General features: G+C 43.4%; 1 protein-coding gene across 4 annotated transcripts in view; it reads left to right on the forward strand.

Annotated features, from left to right (window-relative positions):
* Positions 1–22,085, forward strand: part of ebf1a (EBF transcription factor 1a) — a 432,193-nt gene that overhangs the window by 246,607 nt on the left and 163,501 nt on the right. The gene's annotated exons all lie outside the window — the stretch shown is intronic.

The following is a 22,085-nucleotide window of genomic DNA, read 5'->3' on the forward strand; positions in this document are numbered from 1 at the left end:
GAAGGAGTCCCAGGAAAGTCACCAGCCAAAGGTAGACTAACCACTGGTCCTCCTCAACCTTGCACTAGCCTTTGACATGCTTGACCATCCTGTCCTGCTCCGAGGTCTGTCCCTGGTCAACCAGTGAGGTGGACCTGCTCTCACCCAGCACCCATTCTCATTTATCTGATGGTAGTCAGTGATTCCTCAGCCATGGAGTTTGCAGTAGTAATTGGCAATTGCTGATCACGTTGTCTACCACTGTCTTTCCTATGATTCTATATGCTTGAGGTTTGGCCTGTGATATTTTGTGCCTTATGCCTGACCATTTGCCTCAGTGCTGTTGGAGGACATTACAATGTACAGGTGATTGCTAGTTTTCCAAAGGTTAATCATGCTTCAAATGTACTTCATGGGTGGCGAAACTCTCTGGACACGGGGATTGAAAATTTTATCATGTTTTCACCTGTACCGCTCAGTTAGCTAAGTTGGCTGGAAGGCTGTGGGTGATGCCAACAGCTCGGGTTAGATTCTCCGGCTGGCTGAGATTACATGAAGGCACTGCCTTCTTAGCCTCTCCCCTTGCCTGAGGTGAGGTGACCCTCAAATCAAACCACCACCAGTTGTCTCTTTCTCTAATGAGAGCCACATCTATGGTCCAGTAGGATTATGGCAACTTGTTATGACTCAGTTCACCCTCATCCCTTTCTGTTCCCCTCCAAGTTTCCTTTCCTTCTCTCTAAAGAACTCTCCTGCATAATCTTAAACAGGGAGAGTCAGGTAACTTCTGGTGGACGTTGCTGCTCATGTACCCTTATCATGATCATTTAGTAGAAAGCCATTTAGGACTGAGATGAGGATAAACTTCTTCATTTAGGGAATGGTGAGCCTGTGGAATTCGCTGCCACTCAAAGTGGTTGAGGCTAAAACATTGAATGTTTTCAAGAAGGAGGTAGATGTAGTTCTTACGGCTAAAGGGATTGAAGAGTATAGTGTAAAACGGGAACAGCTGAGAATGTATTCAATGGTGTAGCAGGCTCAAAGGGCTGTTTGGCCTACTCCTGCTCCAGTTCACTAGGTTTCTAAGGTAAGGGGTTCCCCAAACTGAATCTTTGCATGGAGCTGCCAGTCCAGCAAATTCCCTTCTCACTGATGTGAAGCAACAAGTCTGGACAGTATCCAAAAAGTACCAGTGAGTATTTTCTCTTCTTATTGAGGATGCAATGATTTAAAAAAATTCCTGAGCCGATTACACATTGCGCTTTCTCACTAAATGGGACTTAAATCACAGCCAAATAGTTGTAGTAATAAACTGAGAGGGATGACCAAACCAGGAGAAATGGGCAATCGGTTTTCCTGCTGTCTAATCTAGTGACTCTTAGTATTTATTATAAGTTAATGCATTACTCCAAATTCATTTCTATTTAACTACATTTGTGTATATATCTCTTCTGATCAATCGGGGAAGCAATATTTCTTTGTCTTATAGATTTATTCATTAGTGAAACCAATTAGTGTGATGTATCCTTACATTACATTACTGTCTGAAACCCTCAACTGAACAACTGACTTTCACCATTATTGCTCCATAATAGTGTTATAGTTATTTAAAGATTTGCTGGAAAATGTTGCAGAATAATTTGAATCTAATGTACATTTTTTTCTTTAGAAGTGTAATTGTTTTGCCTTAGCTAAGGGATTCCACAATGTTCGCTCAAATTCCGAAAGGCTTTTGACAGTAAATGTATTGTTCAACTTGGCATTGACTCTTAGAGTCCAGAAGGAACCCAATCAGAGCTAGGGTAGCTGTTATCAGTCATACCTACAAAAATTGCTGTCATCAATTACCGTGGTTCTGGATCAAACAAGTGACAAACCCATTTGTGGTTGCTATCTTCTGTGTTATTTCTCGCAGTTAGTATACCTTTAAGAGACGTGCTCATGATATCATCACTATATCATAGCATGAGACTGATGGCATTAAGGTCTCAGACTCCATCTTACCTCTGATCACTTGAAGCATGATGCTCTACTAGAAGCAAGCTCTTTTGTTGTAAACAATTTTTTAATGGTTAGCCTGAGGATTTTAATGTTTATGCACATTAGTTGTAAGGTTGGCTTCTTCAGTACCATAATATTCACACCACTTTCTTGTGGAGGTAACCCAAGCATTGCTACATTAAGCAAGCTAACACCAGTATCCAGTGACTTTTACTGGTAAGGATGGATAATGGATGAAGTGTAAGAGCACATGAACAGTGAAAGCCTCCAGAAGCTGCCTGATTCCTTCCTGTTTAAGCTTGTGCCAGATGAGAGGGCTCCTGAGGTAAATACACTAGAACAGCTCCTGATGGCTGATGAGAAACTCCTTCAGGGGGTGGGAGAGAAAGTGAGAGTGGAGAGACAGGGAAGCGTTGTACTGAGTGGTCTAGGTGAAAATGTGATGCAATGTGCAATCCTCATGTCCAGAGTGTTTCTCCACCTGTGTAGTATTTCTGTAGTGTGGTTAACCTCTCTAAAACTGGCAAGCATAAGTACACTGTAAACTCTTAAAAACAGTAGTGAGATAAATGGGCAGGCACAAAGCAAAGGGTGTGCACAGCAGAAAGGTGTGAAGTCATGCATTTTGGCAAGAAGAGTGCAGATAAGCAGCATAAATGAAATCATGTCATTGAACATGTTGGTTAACTCATTTGGCTGGATGACTGTTCTGTGATGCAGAGTGATGAGTACAATTCCTGCACTGGGTGATAATACAATGAATGACACTCCTTCTCAAATGCTCTCCTTATCTGAGGTGTGGTGATCCCTCAGGTTTAAACCACCACCAGTTGTCTGTCTCTGATGAGAGAGTAACCCTATAGTCTGGTAAGTGACTGTATGTTGAAATGAATAGAGAAATCTTGGGAATGTACATACACTAATAATTGAAGGTGGCCAGCCATGTTGAGAAGGTTGTTTAAAAAGGCATACATCATACTTGGCCAGATAAATGGAGACATTGGATGAAACCTAATGGGGTGTAGATTTAATCTAATAGACAGAAGCCTTGATCCCTGGCTGGGGAGACCCCTAGTTGTCGCTGTGATCTCTCTGCACCCTGGTTATTGGGTGCTGATGTAGTCCACTGTCCCAGGCCATGGCAGTGGCGCTCTACATGATCTTAACAACCTACTTGCAGTTAGCCATGTGAGCAAGGCACACTGCGCCCCCTCCCCAATTCATGAGTCAGCACTGTTAGCAGAGTGATATCAGTGGTCAGTTTGCTGTTGTCTCTTTGAAGTAGAAATCAGAATAAGCATAACTTTTGTTCTATGTCTCCCAGTGTGACTAAAAGACTCCGCTCCATCAGGAAATGATAGTTACAGACCCTGTCAGTCTGGCCTGATCTAACACTTTATTATCTAATGATTTCATACACATCCAGGCAAGGCCAGGACATCATTCTGACAGGCAGCCTGCTCGAAACAGCTCCATCAGTTTATGTATCATTACTGCTACAAGCGACAAGGAATGCACTGCTTGCCAGATGCAAATTGCTCGCTCAATAACAAAGGCAGTGCAGTGAAGAGTTCAGCAAAGATGTGTGCTTTTGATGTCACCCTGGGTAAGCTATATTGGGTAGATTTTGCAAATTTAAATTAGTGGATAGAAAATCTTATGGAGCATGGTGACCTCTGACCCTTGATTCCTGATATATGCTCCTGGTGAACAAAGCTTTACACAGGAATGGAACTCCACATAATCTACTTTATTTCTATAGCTGGAATAAACAGTTATGCATCTCTGTCTAATGTGCACTCATCAAATTCCAGACTCCTTAAAATCTCCGACTCTAATCTCTCTACCATTTTGGTCATGCCTAGTCTTAGATGCTGGAATCCTTTCTTTAAACCTGGACACATCTCCCCCTTCCTTCTAATATTACCTCTTGGATCAAATTGGCCTGACGCCTCCTCACGTGATTCAAATGCAAGCTTTGTTGATGACTGTCCGACAAAGAGCCGCAAGACATCCCGCTGCATTAAATATGCTACATAAATTTGGTTGCTGCTGTTACGCTTTGAAAGTTATTGAGAGCTCGTGTAAGATATTTGAAATACCTGGGTGGTCTGGTTTCCTCTTTTCAGTTAAAACGTTTGATAGCATTTGTAAGATGGCGATGTGGCACTATCTTTGGATGTTATTCTAGCCCTCTACACTACACTAGCATGTCAGCTTCCTTTTGTTCCCATGATAGCCAGAATCCACGGTGCCCTAGTGAATAACCAGTTGGTTGCAGTGCTGTGGCATGCATGACTGTGAAGGTCAGTTCTGGGAACCAAGCACATGGGCTACTGAGGAAGGGCCTTGGTCAATGATCAGGATCAGACACCCTGGCTTGGGGTTGGGGTGGCCAACTGTTGCATCTGTTGCAGCCTGAGTAACCAATTCAGCACAGCGCAGGGTTAATCTTTCCTTTCCGTGCTGTGCCTGAGCAGGGCACCATTCGGTCGCTCGGACCCAGAGAGTTCCAGCATCTGAAAGCAATGCCTTGGAGCTGTGTTTTGCACATGTTTCGGTGATCTCGGCTGAAGCCTCACTTCCCCAAAGCAAACGGCATTTCCTCTTGATTTCTACAGTAGAGAGTAAGCCGTGGGTGTATGGTTGCAGTGTCCTGAAACACCAGCTTTATGGGTGAGCGACGGCAGATTCAGGGTCCACAGTCAAGGCTGAGGAGTGAAGAGCCAGGATTCGGGGATAAACCTTTCCTGGGCTCAGCTCTGAATTTTATTCCCAGCAACACAGGCTACACACAACACCATGTCACAACAGGACTGGGGCAGGTTTTTATTTATAATGTGAAATAATTCAGGCAACAGTGTGAGCTTTACACTGGAGGAGACAGTTTGGCTGCTGGTGATAAAAAAAATAAATAATTAAGAGTGTGAGCTTGTATTTAGTTGATATGGGCAGTGATGTGTGTGTTGCCTTGTGTGTCCCAGAGACAGGGAAACCATGTTGCAATGTGATTTGTTCAGAGGCGGTTAGTTCTTGTGAACTCCTTGCCCTCACCAGATACAAGGACTTTTATATTTTTCTTGTAGTCAATGGCTTTCTTTCTACTCGTCTCATTCGCTTGAAGCCAGTGCCCCTTGCTGGGGTAAGGTTTTACAGGCACGAAGCAGCTCTTCACATGCAAGCACAGACACAGAATGTCAGGCTGCAGAGGGCACATGTGCACATTGGTCAGCAGCATGGGGACTTGCGCAAGTGGGTACAATTTGGAATCATGGAACCAATGCAGAAAGAGGCCATTCAGCTCATCGGCTCTGCACTGACCGTCCGAACAGTGTTCCACCCAGACTCACCCTATTCCTGTAACCCTGCATTTCCCTTGGCTAATCCACCTAGCCTGCACACCCCTGGACACTACAGGGTAATTTAGCACAGCCAGTGCAACTAACCTGTACACCTTTGGACTGTAGGACAAAACCGGAGCACCCAAAGGAACCCCACACAGACGTTGAGATCATGTGCAAACTCGACACGGTCACCCGAGGGTGGAATCGAACCTGGGCCCTTGGCACTGAGAGGCAACCAGTGCTAAGCACTGTGCCACTGTGCTGCTCCAGTTTCTTCCCCCACCCTCTCAACCATTCCATGGCTATTTGAGAAGAGCAAGGAGTGTAAGGTTCATAAAATCATGAGATGTGGAAGCAGAAGTAGGCCATTCAATGCATCAAGTCTAATCCACCATTCAGTGAGACCGTGGCTATCTGATAATTCTCAACTCCACTTTCTTGCTTTTTCCCGTAACCCTTGATCCGCCTACTGATTAACAATCTGTCTGTCTCAGCCTTAAATATATTTAACATCCCAGATAAATGAGAGCGACTGATAATTGAAAGGCTGGTTGGCTCATTTGCAAATCAAATGCCACTTCCTTTCTTCAGATAAAAGATCTATGAAATGTGAAGAATGCAAGTATTTTTGGTCACAGAACATTCAGAGTAATAAACTCACATGCACAAGTTATACTGTAAAAATTTAACTTAATTCCAGGGAAAGTGGGCCCCTGGGCTCCCCAGGAATGGACTGTTAATTTTGACCCTCAACATTTGGGGTATCCTTTCAGGCTTGATCTGTTTTGATGGAGGAACAGATTTGAAGGGCTGAATGGCCAACTCATGGATAGATTTTAACAAGCATCTTAAAGGAAGAAAGTGAGGTGGCAAGGCGGAGAGGTGTAGGAAGCGATCGTGAAGTTGAGGGGCTTGGCAGTTGAAGCTTAGCCTCCAATGATGGGCTGTAGAAATTCATGGATGTTTGCTCGGCCAGAATTGAAGGAATGCTGAGATCTTGGAGAGGTGCAGAGCTGGAAGAGATTATAGACGTTGAGTGAGATTTGAAAATACAAATGGAAATCTTAACTTTGAGATGCCTCTGGACTGCCTGCTAAAGTATAGCAAAACATAAAGCATAAGAAGTATCAGATGAACAGATTTTTGTACAAATCTCATTATGATTATTCTTGATGGTAAAAGGCATTGTGACTAACATCTCGCCACATGTCAGAGCTGGTCTTGAGTTGTGTACATTTTTGGGGCATTCATTAAGCTTTTGGTCAGCTGTTGCCAATTCCTTTCCTTGAAAAGAATTTGTTTTCATGTTCGTCGATATTTTTAACCAACACGTTCAGGCCTGTTATGACACGCCTCTGGAGCAGATGGGACTTAAACCCAGGCCTTCTAGCTCAGAGTTGGGTCACTACCACTGTGCCACAAGAGCCTGTCGCTCGTTTTTCAGCTTGGCATTTCGAGTGGTTAGAGCTGAGATCAATTTCACCCTTATCCATAGTCCATTGTAGTGGCAATTCAGTGGCTAGTAACAAGCTATTCCGGCTGATTCATTTTCAGTTTGATAACCCAGACATCGGAGGTCAATTGTTGACTCAGTGATGCAGCCAGGAATCAAAACTGGGACCTTATGGTCTTTGGAGGCTCCTCAGGACCCCCACAAGTGTGCAATGCCTCACAAAGCTGTCAAGAGAGCTCAGTGATGGCAAGACAATCCCTGACATTATCAGCAGCAGGAGCCGAAAAGAAAAATGACGAGAAGTTGCAGTTTGCAGAGCGCAAAGCAACCTTAGGAACTGGAACAGTTTGAACGTTCTTCTGCACTGTGCAAAGTTGGTGAAGAGACTACTGTTAGTCCAAAAGGACAAAAACTGGGGGAGTGAAAATAAATCATACCCCTACTTGGAATTCCCAACTGATTTATTTGAGCCAATTACACACACAGACACTAGTGACATTCCCTGCTGTGCTAACCTCTTTTGCACAGCTCCTTGTGTTTGTTCGGCCTTGCTGCATTGTATAGAATTCTGGTGTTTCTCATCCCTCTGCTTTCAATACTGGGATGGTATAGATTATCTTTTATTCACCCCTGGGATTTGAATGTTGCTGGTAACACAATTCGGAATTGGCCTTGAGAAGGAGGAGGTGAGCTGTGGACTGCTGCACTGTGTCTGATTCAGGTGCACTTGCTGTACAGTTAGAAAGGGAGCTCCAGGATTTTGACCCAGCTTTAGTGAATGATCAGCGATGTGTGGTTCCAAGTCAGAATGATATGTGTGCTACACAGTAGTTTCATTTATTGAGCAAGAGCTAAAGCTGGGACATGAGGGACAGGTCGTGCATGGGGCCCCAGTAGAAACTGTACCCCCAGATAGAGTCAGCATTTTCATTCGAGGGAATGAACGAAAAGAGGAAGCTGGTTCTCAAAAAGCACTGCAGTGTAGGTGTGGAAGAGTTAACATCTAAAAAAGACACATAATGTAGCCTCAGTGTTAGTGTAGCATTAATATATACAGGCTGCAAATTGGAAAGTAGCTGTAAGTATCTTAAACAGGACGTTATAGAGATTTCAGTTTTATTAGTTTTGGCACAGTCTCTCTGAAAAGCTGCAAAGAGGGTTACTGTGGGATTCATTTTCTTTACCACATCTAGCTTTCTCCCGATGGAGCAGAATATTATTCTGTGCACAGTCTGTGTGCAGGAACCACAGAAACCTCTATCTAAAATCCCTACAGTTAGAAAACATAGAACTGTGAGGCACTGTGCGAACAGATGCACCAAAAGAGAGGCCATTCTCTTTTTATTAAAATACTTCCTCAGGATCATTCTACGTTGGTGGAGCAACTTCTCTTCCTCTTCCTGAATCTGCGTCATTCCTTCCATAGCCCGTGCCCCGAAATCAAGGCTATTGGCATCTTCCCATTCCATCTTGTTCTTGATCCTCTTGGCCTTTCCCTCTTCTTGTATCTTAAAGATGTGTCCCATTTTTACCAGGTTCCTCAGCGTCCTTTCTCTTCCTTTCCCCCTTGGTAATGCTCTGTACAATTGATGTTCCACTTTGAGTGCTGTGGTGAAAGATGACATTTCTTAAGCATTGAAGAAGGGTTTGTGGATGGGTGGTTGCTGCTTTCTGTGTTTAGGACCTCTGGTCATGTAAAGGGTTTGGAGGTGTGGGTGCTTAATGGCAGTCACAAGTTGTGTTAAGTCAGTGACAAGATGATCAAGAGAAACTGAAGGGTTCATCCCGGAGATTCACAAATGATGTGTTTGGAATGCAAATCCCATATTTACAAAGGGAGCAACCATCCCGATCTATTAATAAATGCAGAAAGCTTAACTCTATTCCCATATGGATGAAAATAAAAAACAATAACATCTTCTATAATTAGCGAGAGATGTTTAAATCAAATTTCTGTTGGAAACTCAAAGGATTAAAAGAGCATTATTGCACATTGGGATTCCAAGGTACAGAGACATTTTCTTTTCCGAAATAAATAAGGCAAAAAGTACTACAATAATAAAGCCTTGTCTGTAATGATGTGCGGGCAGTGGGGGCAGAAGTTGCATTTGTGGTTGTTGGATTGTGGTGTATGTAGGCTCTAGGGAAAGAACAGATGGAACAGAGGGAGCCACAAAGGTCTAATCCTATCAGATGGAGCCTCTTCCTACCATCTGGATAATCCCCATGCACAATTTCAAACCTTGTAAAAGATTCGACTTTGGCCAAGATTAGTGTTTGGAACTGTTCTGTGTCTCTCCTTGCATCTTTTAAGTCTCATATTTTAGACAGTCAAATTATTTCCCCTTACAAATTGGCATGAAGTTTACCAACTTGTTCATTTGAGAGAAAAAAGAGAAAACAAAGAGAAATGAATTTTGTTCAAATTGCCTTGCTGCCAAGTTTATGCCTTCTGGGAAGAGGGCTGCAGTATTCTTGATGGAATTGATTTATGTTTACAAGTGATTTGATTGTTTGCTCCTCTGCTTCCTTTTGGGTTAAACACAGAGTTTTTTGTTTTCCCCCTTCAACTTCCTGGCTAGGTGGAGGCACTAATTCTTGGTGGGATATAGTTCCTGCAGGTAAATCATGTAAAAGCTAAGGCACAGAGTACAGGCAACCTTTTCAAACAAGGATCTCCAATCGAGTCCAATTCTGTCCTCGCCAAACTTTTAGTGCTGGATGATGATTTTTCTGTTTGCCAGGAGATGCTGCTGATTTAAAACAATTGAATGGTATGTTTGTTGTTATAAGTAACATAGACAATGTTACTATAGATAGTAATCAGATTGTAACCTCAGTTAAACAAAGACTGTTTTGGTGAGTAATGTCCAGCAATCCCCAAACCAATTAAAGTTGCCTTTTGAAGCAGACTGTATTTGCACTTTGTAACATATAGGGTCAGGTGTAGAGGGGTCGGCTCCTCATTTTTGAATCATCTTCAATTGTACCATTTTTACAGAAAAGGCCCCTCAGATTGTCTCGTTGAGGATCATGATATCCTCAAATAAACCAGTTCAGAGATGTATTTACATTCCTCTGGAGAAGCATGACCTGAAGTGGGCCTCCTCCATCAGAGGTAGGGGCATAATCACTTCACCACATGAGCTCTCTCCTTTGAGAGTAGTTACAGTGGTCACAGACACTATCCAGCTGAAACTCTGTTATTGTGGTAATGGGGTTAGTACCAATAGTAACATAATCACAGTTAATGCTGCTGTTTTATTTCTCCTGGACATGTGAATTGTAATTTTGGTTGAACAGCAATTTAAAGTACAATAATTGACATAAAATGTATTAAAGATGGCCTATGATTGTTTGTTTGAGCCTTGAACCTTTGAATGGATGCTGTGTGACACATTGTGATAGAATAAACATATTATCGGTGGTTTACAGCTTTTAGTTTTGAGAGGATTACAGTCTCCATGTATCTGCAGAGCAGAAAGTGCCACATAGGTGTCCATATCATGAGCCAATTTGTCCTAGTTTGGGAAATTTCGTCTTTACGTTGTCCAATGCTCAGCTCAGAATGTCTGATATTACTGATCTCAGTTGGAGATAATGCTGTTAATTGCTATCCAGCTAACCCTGTTGGATAGCTGCCGTATGGGGAGGCCTGGTAAAAGCAGTACTGCGCTTGGCAGTGATGCCCCCACAGTTGAATAGCCTTTGGCATTTGATCTCAACCCCACCATGTGAAGGATGCCCATAGGTTCAGTCCCCGCAGCTGGATCTGCATACTAGGATTCAGCATTGGAATCAGAGAGAGGGGTGAAATTGGGAGAGGAGTGACAAACATCTCAAGGCAGTGAGCACTGAGAGTCCTCCAGGGACCCTTACCTCATATTGCGTAGTCAGTGTAATCTGGTCCAGGTGCTGCACTGCACAATCCTATTGAATAATTCAAGCATTATTGTGTGATGTGAGTGTGTCTAAAACCATTAACATCAAGTATGATCATTAGCCTTACAATGACTAAATTTTTGAAAAAAAAAGACCCCCACCTTATTAAAACAAAAATACTGAATATTTATACAGCTGATCCTTTCCGATTAGGACCAGATGTAGTTTGGGGAGCTGCAGCTGCCAGTTTCCCTCCTGAATGTTTTGCCATTTTCATTGCGTCCCACTTTATCACTTCTATCCCATCCCATACATATATTTTAGCCTTCTACCATGGCAGCACATCCAGTCTCATTCTGCTTTATCTTGTCCTAAGCCACATCACTCTATGCTGTCTCATTCCAGCTCTTCCCAGCTGATCCCCCTCCCTTGGCATGCTATAGCATTCTGCTAGACTAGCCTACCCCACCTTCTCCACTCTATTGCAGCCCATTCCCTCCCTGCAGGCTTCATCCTACCCCACTGTCGATGCCACCCATGCTGGTACATATGTATTGAGATTTAAAGGATAGGGGTTGGCTCATCTTTGGTCAATTCCATGGTCAAACGGCCCAATGCTCACTATTCAGACTAATAGCTGTGGCACTAGGGAACCACGGCCAATGCTGTCAGGATAATCCCTTGAGTAGTTAGTGGGCTGGGAAGGATCAGAGTGGGGATGAAGTTAATGCACACAGTTACATTAGGATGAACGATACTATCACAGGCAATGGTGAATTCCCCCCAGGCTTCAGCATGCACCACAGAAAAAGAGGCTGCTAGGACTGAGTTTATGTTATAACTCGGGTATTGATCCTCCCAGGTCTTTTTGGAGCTTTCCATTTCAGATACCATCATCGATAGCAAATCTACCCTGTGGGTTGAACTCTTTCCACTCTGGGCAAAAGGAGTCTTTCACTCTTGGAACAGCATTGGCTTCTCCTTTTGGAATGACAAATTGAGATGTTGGTGTGTGCACCTTCGACTGCAAGGAATTGGGTTGAGATGGCCTGCATGCATTTCTGAAACGTATGCGATTCTGAGGGGTCTTTACAGCAGAGATGTGAAGAGGATGCTTCCCCTAATGGGAGAATCTAAAACTAGGAGTTGATAACTCGAAAGCGATTAGACTATTTATTTTCTGTCTGAGGGTGGAGAGTCTTTGGAATTCTCTTCCTGAAAGGTTGATGGAGTCAGAGTTCTTGAATATTTTTATGGCAAAGGCGTGACAGATTTTTGATAGACAGAGGGCTGAAAGATCATCGGGGTAGGTGGGAAGATGGATTTCAGGTTACAATCATATCAGCCCTGATCTTATTGAATAGCAGAGGAGGCTAGCGGGGCTGAATGGCCTGCTAATTTGCACATTTGTGGTCAGAAAAGATCTAGCTTTCATTAGGGGATCAGAGCTGGGTTCAAACCAGAATTCCAAAGGTGGAAGGTCCAGTGTCTAACCTACTACATCCATTTGCCAATCTCCTGAAAGACCAAGCCAAGTCTCCTGGCTGTCTGTCGATTAACGTAACACTGGGTTTTCACATTAGTGAGCGGGATTGATTTTACATTATTGAGTGCGTTTTGAGATTCCTGTGCGGATGAGTGAATGGGCAAGCACCTGTTTAAACGGGCCCGTGAGACAAAAAGTCAGAAGTGAACCCTCGCACTTCCTTCCTGCCACAGCCTCTAATGCCTCAGGAGAACGGTCAGTGAGATTGCTGAGGCCTTCAATCGGGATCATCTCAGTTTGGGTCCTAAGCTTTCTCTCTGACATGGGGTCCCGTTTTGAGGTAAAATACCACAAATCCTGGGAATCTGAAACAGGGAACGCATGTCCTTGGGTGGCAGACGAGTCAGGTTCCTGAAGAGTCAGGGAAGGGAATCATGCTCAGGTGCTCACTGGTTGTCTGCAGGCGCTGACTGATCTGGTGCGCCTTTCCAGAAAGTTCTGATTATGTTCAAGATTGCCACTCATTGAAAATAATATTGTCGGGTCAGGGCTGCTCAAAGAGCCAGTGACAGCCTGAAAGTTGTGGCCCCAAATTGGCATGGAATTTGCTTACATTGAAATTGAGATTTTCCATCCAATTTGCATCCAAGCCCATGAGCTCCCTTATTACTGCTGCGGCTTTCTTTGAAATAAAAATGTCAAGCCAGGATTCCTGGTTCCTTTTTCCTGCCTCACTGTTTTTGTAGCTGCTGGAAAGTGTAACACATTTGTGCAAATTAGATTCCCTACACTGTGAAAACAGGCCCTTCAGCCCAACAAGTCCACGCTGCCCCTTGAAGCATCCCACCCAGACCCATCCCCCTATAACCTACACATCCCTGAATACTATGGGCAATTTAGCATGGCTGATCCAACTAGCCTGCACATCTTTTGGACCGTGGGAGGAAACTGGAGCACCTCGAGGAAACCCACGCAGACATGGGGAGAATGTGCAAACTCCACACAGACAGTCGCTGAGGCTGGAATTGAACCTGGGTCTCTGGCCCTGTGAGGCTGCAGTGCTAACCACTGAGCCACTGTGCCGTCCCAAATGTTTGGTGGAGACATGGGTCAGCTTGTCTGTGATGCTCCTCCCCTGCCTGTCAATCCTGTTGGACAGAAGGATGCCATTCAGCCTGTTGTGCCTGTGCTGGTTCCTTGACACAGCTATCCAATTAGTCTCGCTCACCCACTCTTCCATTTAATCTTGAAAATGTCTCCTCTTCAAGCATTGATGCAATCCTGTTGAATAGTCAGAGCTTGCTGCTTGTGGTGAGGATTGAGTGAATTGTATGAAATCTGCCTCTTGGCATGGGCCGGTGCCAAATCACCAACCCAACCAAAAACCAAGTTGAAAGAAAATTCCGGTTCTCCCTGGATTCCTGAGGAAAGGACATCGCCTTCACTCATTGGGAGACGTTTAAGGGCGAAACAACAAAACTGATTTGCTTGCCCCGGTCTGGATGGGTGAAGGTAGTTAGCTGAGCCTGCCTTTACCCCAATGGCAGGCCACAAACACACTGTAAAGGCTGTCATTCCCAGCTCATAGCCGATGCAAACAGAGAAGACCCTGGAGACAACACAGGGTTAAAAAAAAAAGTCCCGGGTGACATCATGTCGACAGATGAAATTGGATATAAAATGTATTCTCTGGGCTCAACGTTTAGGCCCTCCCAGCCTCCCCACCCCCTTCTCATTTTGTGTGCAGGAAAATTGGAATTCTAGTAATTAGACCCTGACTTACAGAAACGGCATTAGGATCTCAAGTCAAAGTTCAACATCCCGAAATGAAATTTAAACCAATTAATCTGTTAGATTTTTATCGCTTCTCCATGTTTTCCCAGCAATTCCCTCAGTGCTTGGCCTTTGATCGACTCAGATCAGTCTTGCAAGAGTCCTGATTGTCTGCCTGGTGCTTCAAAGCTTGAGATGACATTTACACCACACTCATAAAACAATCAAATTTGCAAAGCTTTTAAACAACTGGGGCATAGTTATATTTAATAAAAGCCTGTCTATAATAACCTGAATTAGCATTTTATGCCATGTAATACCTCTGAGAGCACAGCATTTTATGGAGCCCTGTATTGTGAGGCCATCTTTCGAATAGGAAAGATTATCTAAATGACAGTCTGTGATTTAACCCTTGAGTGCCTCGAATACTTCATATATTCCAGCCTACAAAATGACGCAGTGTTCTCATTTATTGTGAGGCTACACTGCTGTGTTACTCCTTCATCCTCCTCACCTCAATCTAACCTCAAAATCACACCAGCCATATCACTGTGGTATGCCTCTAAAGGGTCTTGCAGTTCATCCAAAAGTCTTTGGCCACACCTTTTTGTTACATTGCAACATTAAGATCCCTGACCACTCAGGCCTGTACCTTTAAGACAGTTGCATGACATCATGACGCATGCTGTTCCAGTACAAAGGTACAACACTTGCCTTCACTCAGTCTCTCTGCACATTGTAGTGAGGATCATGTTTTTATGCACTCTGTCAGTTATGCATCATACAATCACATCAGTAAGCATTGAACCCAAACTGTAAATCTGTGAAATCATGGCTTTGTAAGTAGTTAGTGTTGTAAATAAGCTTCATGATATCTGACTCCAACAGACCCCAACTGCCGGTGTTCCATTACATGGGCTTGTATACAGTAACCAACAAACAACATCACATTTTTGTTTGCTCATGAAAGTGTGATAAGAAGTTGTAAGTTGCATTAACGTGCACTTATTCTAATAGTTTTCCTGATCGGCTTCATTGTCCCAATCTGAGACATGGTTTGCAAACAAACTGTGCACGAAGCCGGTGCCCACTTAAAGCTTATTCTGACACATTGAATAGTTTACGCTTTTCATATTTAAGTCTAGTTAAGTGCAGTGTGTTTGATGACTTTACAATCTAGCCAGGAGATTAACTGAACTGCTGTTTCAGCCTATATACCAAATGTTAATATGTTGCAAATGTGATACACTCTATTAATGAGATACAAAATCATACAAGCGAATGACATTGATGTGTTAAAAGTCCTGCATGTACTTTGTGTAAGTGTTACTCACATGTCATAATTATTCTGCCATGCACTAGATGCCAGACTTCAGCATATTTCCTCACTCATGATGATAGTGAAACATTTCAGAGGGAAGTGTAATAGTTAGGCTTGATTCCTCTAGTCATTCTTTTCCCATCATACTCTTCCAAGAGTCACTCCTATTGTACCATCGAAAGTAACACAAGTGACCCAAACAGGGGGTCAGCTAGCTTTTTTATACATATGTGCTCCCAGATGAGAAAGTGATGTATACAGATTGGAATGTCCACATTATGGAAAACAGAAAGAAGCAGAAATGCTCAGCAGGCTTGCCAGTATCTGTGAGGAGAGAATCAGCGTTAACATTTTGAGCTGAAAATGATTCTTCTCCTTCTGAAGAGAAAGCTCTCCACAGATGCTGCAAGACCTGCTGAGTTACTCCATCACTCTTTTTATTTCAGATTTCCAGCATTTACCATATTTTGCTTTTATTTTGTGGGATGATCCCAAATGATCCTAAACCAGGGTGGCTGATTAGGCACCACAACTTACTTTAACATTAACTGGCTGGAGAAAGTAAACGTGAGATGATTTTAACATGCAGGAATGGATCAAGGGAATTCAGGTTGAACTCAGTAAACTCCAGATTATAGAATAAAGTCATGGAGTTCATCATGCAAAAAAGTACCAACGTACAGATCGGACAATTTGATAGTTTAGAACTATTTAATACTGCAATGTGATAACAAGGTGTAGAGCTGGATGAACACAGCAGGACAAGCAGCATCAGAGGAGCAGAAAAGCTGATGTTTCGGGTCTGGACCCTTCTTTAGATGCTCCTCTGATGCTGCCTGGCCTGTGTGCATCCAACTCCACACCTAGTTATCTCAGACTCCAGTATTGGCAGTTCCTACTGTCTCTTAATACTGCATTGGTTTTTGTTTTAAGAAAATCATGGCATGTAGGCTTTGCAGGCTGGGCCAGCATTTATTACCCATTCTTAATTGCCCTGGAGAGAGTAGTGCTAAGCTACGTTCCTGAACTACACCAGCTCTTAGGATTTAGGCACACCCACAGTGCTGTTAGGGAGGGAGTTCCAGGATTTTGACCCAGCAACAGTAAAGGAACAACAATACATTTTCCAGCCAGGATGGTTTGTGTCTTGGAGGGGAAATTGTAGGTAGCGGCTTTACCATGTGTTTGCTGCCGTTGTCCGTCCAAGTGGTAGATGTTTGAAAGGTGCTGTGTAGGGATCCTCGATGAATTGCTGGAATATATGTTGTACTACTGCTACTGAGTGTCGGTGGTGGGCGAAGTGGATGTCTGTTGATCTGGTGTCAATCAAGTGGTTAATTTGCCCTGGATGGTGTCAGGTTTCTTGAGGGTTGTTTGAGCTACAGTCATCCAGACAAGTGGAGAGTATTCCATCACACTCCTGACTTGTGCCTTGTAGACAGTGGACAGGCTTTGGAGAGTCAGGAGTGAGTTACTGCCAGATTCCCAGCCTCTAATATGCAATGATAGCCACTGTATTTTTATGGCTAGCCCAGTTCAGTTTCTGATAGTGGAGAGTACAATTAATAAAATAAACTAAAATGGTTTACCAAGCACGATTTTAAATTTGTTTTTAAAGTTTTCGACAAGGTTTGTTTTGTATTTGAGAGATATCCCTTTAAACTGAGCTGAGTGACAATGAGATTAACAGCAATTGAGTGACTTCTTCGGCTAATGATATCAATCAAATCAAACATTGCTTTTGGCAAACTGTATTCAGTGGATTTGCAACATCGGGCAGTGAAATCTAGTTCCTTGTCACGATTCACATTGTCTCTCACTCAGCTTGTACTTCAGAGTTTGTAACGTTGCTGTCACAGTCAGTGCTGTTTGTGTTTGTGCGTAACCAGTGAGAACACTGTATCTTCCTGTCCACGAGGTTCAAGTCTTCTTTCTGCAGAGACCTCAGCAGCTAATATGCACTGACACTCAGGCCTTTAAAACATGACATAAACTGAGGTTCTGCTTGTCCACTCTGGAATTGTAAAATATTCCATGGCACTACTTTTGAGGAAGATACAGCAAGTTCTCCTACTTTTCAACGAACTGCTCTAAAGATGATAATCTGTCCTCTGTTTCGCAGCAAGCTGTGCAAAAATTGGCTGTTCCTTTCCAAAGTTATAATAGTGGTCGCATGTCAAATGTATTAATTGGCTATGAATGCATTGGCACATCCTGAGATTGTGAGGATACTGCAGAAATTCAAGACCTTCTTATTTAGGAAGATCAGGATTTAAGAACATAGGAACAGGAATAGGCCATTCAGCCCTTCAAGCCTTCTTGGCTTGAAATTCAATTAGAGCATGGTTGATTGGATTGCGATCTTAAGTCCACTTTCCTGTCTACTCCTCCCACCACCCCCCAAAAAATTAAACCTTGATTCCTCTGCCTATCAAAACTCTTAGCAACCTTGAATAATTTCACAGCCCCAACCTCCAATACTTTTGGATGATGACAATTCCATGGAAATATGAGCTGGAGTAGGTTGAATGACCCCTCAAACTTGTTCTTCTCCATTCAATATAATCCTGACTGATCATAGAATCCCTACAATGTGGAATCAGGCCATTTGGCCCATCAAGTCCACACTGCACCTCTGAAGAGCATCCCACCCAGATCCATCCTCCTACGTACTCCCTTAACGCCACATTTCCCATGGCTAATCCACCCAGCCTGCATATCACTGGAGACTGTGGGCAATTTAGCATGGCGAATCCACCTAACCTGCACATCTTTAGATTATGGGAGGAAACTGGAGCACTTGCTCTTCCACTTTGACTCCGCTTAGTTTGTTTCCCATCTCCCTTATCATTTGCTTGACAAATCTTTTGGAATTCTATGAAGACATTATGAGCCAGGTGGACAGTGGGGACCCAGTGGATGTGGTGTACCTAGATTGCGCCGTACAAGAGGCTGCTGCATAAGATAAGGATGCATGGCGTTAGGGGTAAAGTGTTAGCATGGATAGAGGATTGGTTGACTAACGGGAAGCAAAGAGTGAGGATAAATGAGTGCTATTCTGGCTGGCAATCAGTGGCTAGTGGTGTGCCTCAGGGATCAGTGTTGGGACTGCAATTATTTACAATTTATTTAGATGATTTGGAGTTGAGGACCATGTGTAGGGTGTCAAAGTTTGCAGATGACACTAAGTTGAGTGGCAGAACAACGTGTGCAGAGGACCGTGAAACTTTGCAGAGGAACATAGATACATTGAGTGAGTGGGCAAAGGTCTGGCAGATGGAATACAATGTAAATAAATGTGAAGTCATACATTTTGGTAGGAGTAATAATAAAAAGGATTATTACTTGAATGGTAAAACGTTGCAGCATGCTACAATGCAGAGGGACCCGAGTGTTCTTGTGCAGGAATCACAGAAGGTTGGTCTGCAGGTACAGCAAGTAATTAGGAAGACAAATGGAATTTTGCCTTTCACTGCTAAAGTTTAAAGACAGAGAGGTTATGTTGCAGCTGTACAAGGTGCTGGTGAGGCCACACCTGGAGTACGATATGCAGTTTTGGTCTCCTTAGTTGAGAAAGTATGTACTGGCACTGGAGGAGGTGCAGAGGAGGTTCACGAGGTTGATTCCGGAGTTGGGGGGTTGGCTTATGAGGAGAGACTGAGTAGATTGGGATTACATTCATTGGCATTCAGAAGATTGAGGGGGAATCTTATAGAAACATATAAAATTATGAGGGCAATAGATAAGATAGAAGTAGAGAGGATCTTCCCACTGGCAGGTGAAGCTAGGACAAGAGGGTATAGACTCAAGATTAGAGGGAGCAGATTTAGGACTGAATTGAGAAGGAACCTCTTCACCCAAAGGGTTGTTAATCTATGGAATTCCTTGCCTAGTGAAGTAGTTGACGCTACTTTTGTAAACTTTTTTAAAGCTAAAGTAGATTTTTTTTGAACAATAAAGGAATGAAGGGATATGATGAGAACATGGGTAAGTGGATCTGAGTCCACGAAAAGATCAGCCAAGATCTTATTGAATGGCAGACCGGGCTCGAAGGGTCAAATGGCCTACTCCTGCTCCTAGTTGTTATGTTCTTATGTTCCCCACTCCATTGGAGACAGCTACTCTGTTCATCCCAGCCTTAAATATATTGAACCAAGAAGCATCTGCCACACTCTGAAATAGGCAGTCCCAAAAACTCTCAACCTAATTTCTCCTCACTTCAGTCCTAAATGATTGACTGCTTCTCCTAAGAATGTGCCCACATGATCTAGATTGTCCAGCCTGTGGAAACAAACATTTTAGCATCTAGCCTGTTCACTCCCTTCTGAACCTTGTACGGTTCAACGAGAGGACTTCTCATTTGTTCAAGTTTCAGTTTACTCAGCCTCTCATTGTAGGGTGACCTTCTTGTTCCAGGGATCAACTAAGTGCAGCAAATTTTCACTATCTCCAAAGCAAGTATATCCTTCTTTCAGTATAGTGTCCAACATTTACCTTCATGCAAATCATTCATATAAATTTCAGATCGTGAGACCCAACGCTGAGCTCCATGACACTCTGAATTACAATGAAAATGCCTCATTCAAGTTGACTATTTTCTTTATGTTAGCCAGTCCTCTATCTTGCAAGGACCTTGCTTTTGTGTGGACCTTTGCCAAATGCTTTTTGGAAATCCCAAGTATGTTGCATCTACTGGCTCTCCTTTGTTGGCCATGCACTTTACATCCTCAACAACACTGTAATGACCTTGTCAAACTGATTTTCCATTTTTAAAATTATATTGACGTTGTCTAATTCTATAATTTTCTCAATGCAATAGGCTTACTAAGTAACATTTGGCTTGTCAGCTAAAATGATATCAAAAGTAATGGGGTAACGGACAGTGACGAAGGTTATCACAGAGTACAGCGAGACCTTGATCAGATGAGCCAATGGACCGAAGAGTGGCAGATGAAGTTTAATTTAGATAAATGTGAGGTGTTGAATTTTGGTAAAGCAAACCAGGCAGGCTTAGACAGTTAATGGTAGGGCCCTGGGAAATGTTGCTGAACAAAGAGCCCTAGGGGTGCAGGTGCATATTTCCTTGAACATGGAATCGCAGGGAGACAGGATAGTGAAGAAGGCGCTTGGTACGCTTATCTTCTTTGGCATGTGCATCAAATATAAGAATTGGAATGTCATGTGAAACTGTACAGGAAATTGATCAGGCCACTTTTAGAATACTGTGTTCAATTCTGGTCTCCCTGCTATGAGATTGATGCTGTTAAGCTTGAAAGGGTTCAGAACAAATTTAGAAGGAATTTGCTAGGATTGGAGACTCTAAGCTAAAGGGAGAGGTTGAATAGAATGGGGCTTTTTTCCCTGCAGCGTCAGAGGCTGAGAGGTGACCTTATTGAAGATTATAAAATCGTGAAGGACATGGACAGAGTGAGCAGCCAATGTCTTTTTCCCAGGGAAGGGGAGTCCAAAAGTAGAGTGCATAGATTTAAGATGAGTAGGGTAAGATTTAAAAAAGGACTTAAGGGGCAACTTTTCATGCAGAGGGTGGTGCGTGTATGGTACGAGCCGCCAGAGGAAGTGGTGGAGGTGGGTACAATTGCAACGTTAAAAAGGCACCTGGATGGGTACATGAATAGGAAGGATTTAGAGGGATATGGGCCAAATGCTGGCAAATAGGACTAGATTAGTTTACGATATCTGGCCGGCATGGACAAGTTGGACCGAAGAGTCTGTATATGTGCTGTACAGCTCTATGATTCTGATATGATTATGCCAGTTTTCCTCCAGGCAGGTCAGAATGACGTTCCTGACTCCAACCCAGCTGGCTGTGTCCAGCCTTGCTGTTCGGGAGCAGGGTGTGCTACAATATAAGGTTTTGGTTTTCTCATTTGATAAAGAATATAACTGCATCCAAAGCATTTCAAAGATCACTTGACTCATTCCAGGGATTAAAAAAAGGCCTACCTTATGAAAAATGCTCTGTATGCAGTCAAATTTAGAAGTATGAGAGACGATCATGTAGAATTATGTAAGACTCTGAGGAACCTGGAAGGGCTAATACCAGGAGGAGTTTCCTCTTGTGGGTGAAGACAAGAACTGGGGGCAGAGGGTAGAGTTTAGAAATGAGAGTTCTCCCTTTAAGAGCGTGATGTGGGGAACAGAAATCTCTGTGAGTTGTGGACTCCTCAGAAAGCACTAGAGACTGGGTCATTGAATTTATTCATGGCTGAGGTAGATTTTCGGTAGACAAGGGAGCCCAGGATTATGAGGGTCAGTCAGGATAGTGAAGCCGAGATCACAATCAGATGAGTCGTGCTTAACTCGAAAGAATGAATAGCCTTCTTCTGCCCCTAAGACCTGCATTCCTATGAAACGGTCCATGTGCTCCTGGAATTAGATGGAATGTATTTTTCATAAGTCTTAGCACCTTGCTTCCATTCTGAAGTTCTCAAGTCTTTAAAACTTCAATCTGGGGTTGCCAGCTTGAGGCAGGCTAGTGGGTTCCAAAGGTGTTGCCTGCCCTCTTGTTCCTTGCCCAGCTCAAAGATGAACACCAGCCAACAACCTGACCAGTGGGGAACAGGAGAGCTGAGTCAGGCTGTTAATTGTTAGGACCACATGCTCTTGTCTAGTCGGGATTACCCCATGGTGATCGGGGAATGAGCACCAGCTGACTGCTCCCCCTTCCCACCTCCTCAAACTCCTGAGCTGGACGCAGCTGAGAGCACTTAGCTCCCTCTGGATATAGTTAACCAAGCACCATGTTACACAAATACCAGTCGACTGAAAACCTGCCAGCTCTTCTCCATCTCTTACAACTTCCCTTTCTGACATTTACCCTCAGTT

This window comes from Stegostoma tigrinum, chromosome 13, assembly GCF_030684315.1.
Source record: "Stegostoma tigrinum isolate sSteTig4 chromosome 13, sSteTig4.hap1, whole genome shotgun sequence".
In the NCBI taxonomy this organism is placed as follows: domain Eukaryota; kingdom Metazoa; phylum Chordata; class Chondrichthyes; order Orectolobiformes; family Stegostomatidae; genus Stegostoma; species Stegostoma tigrinum.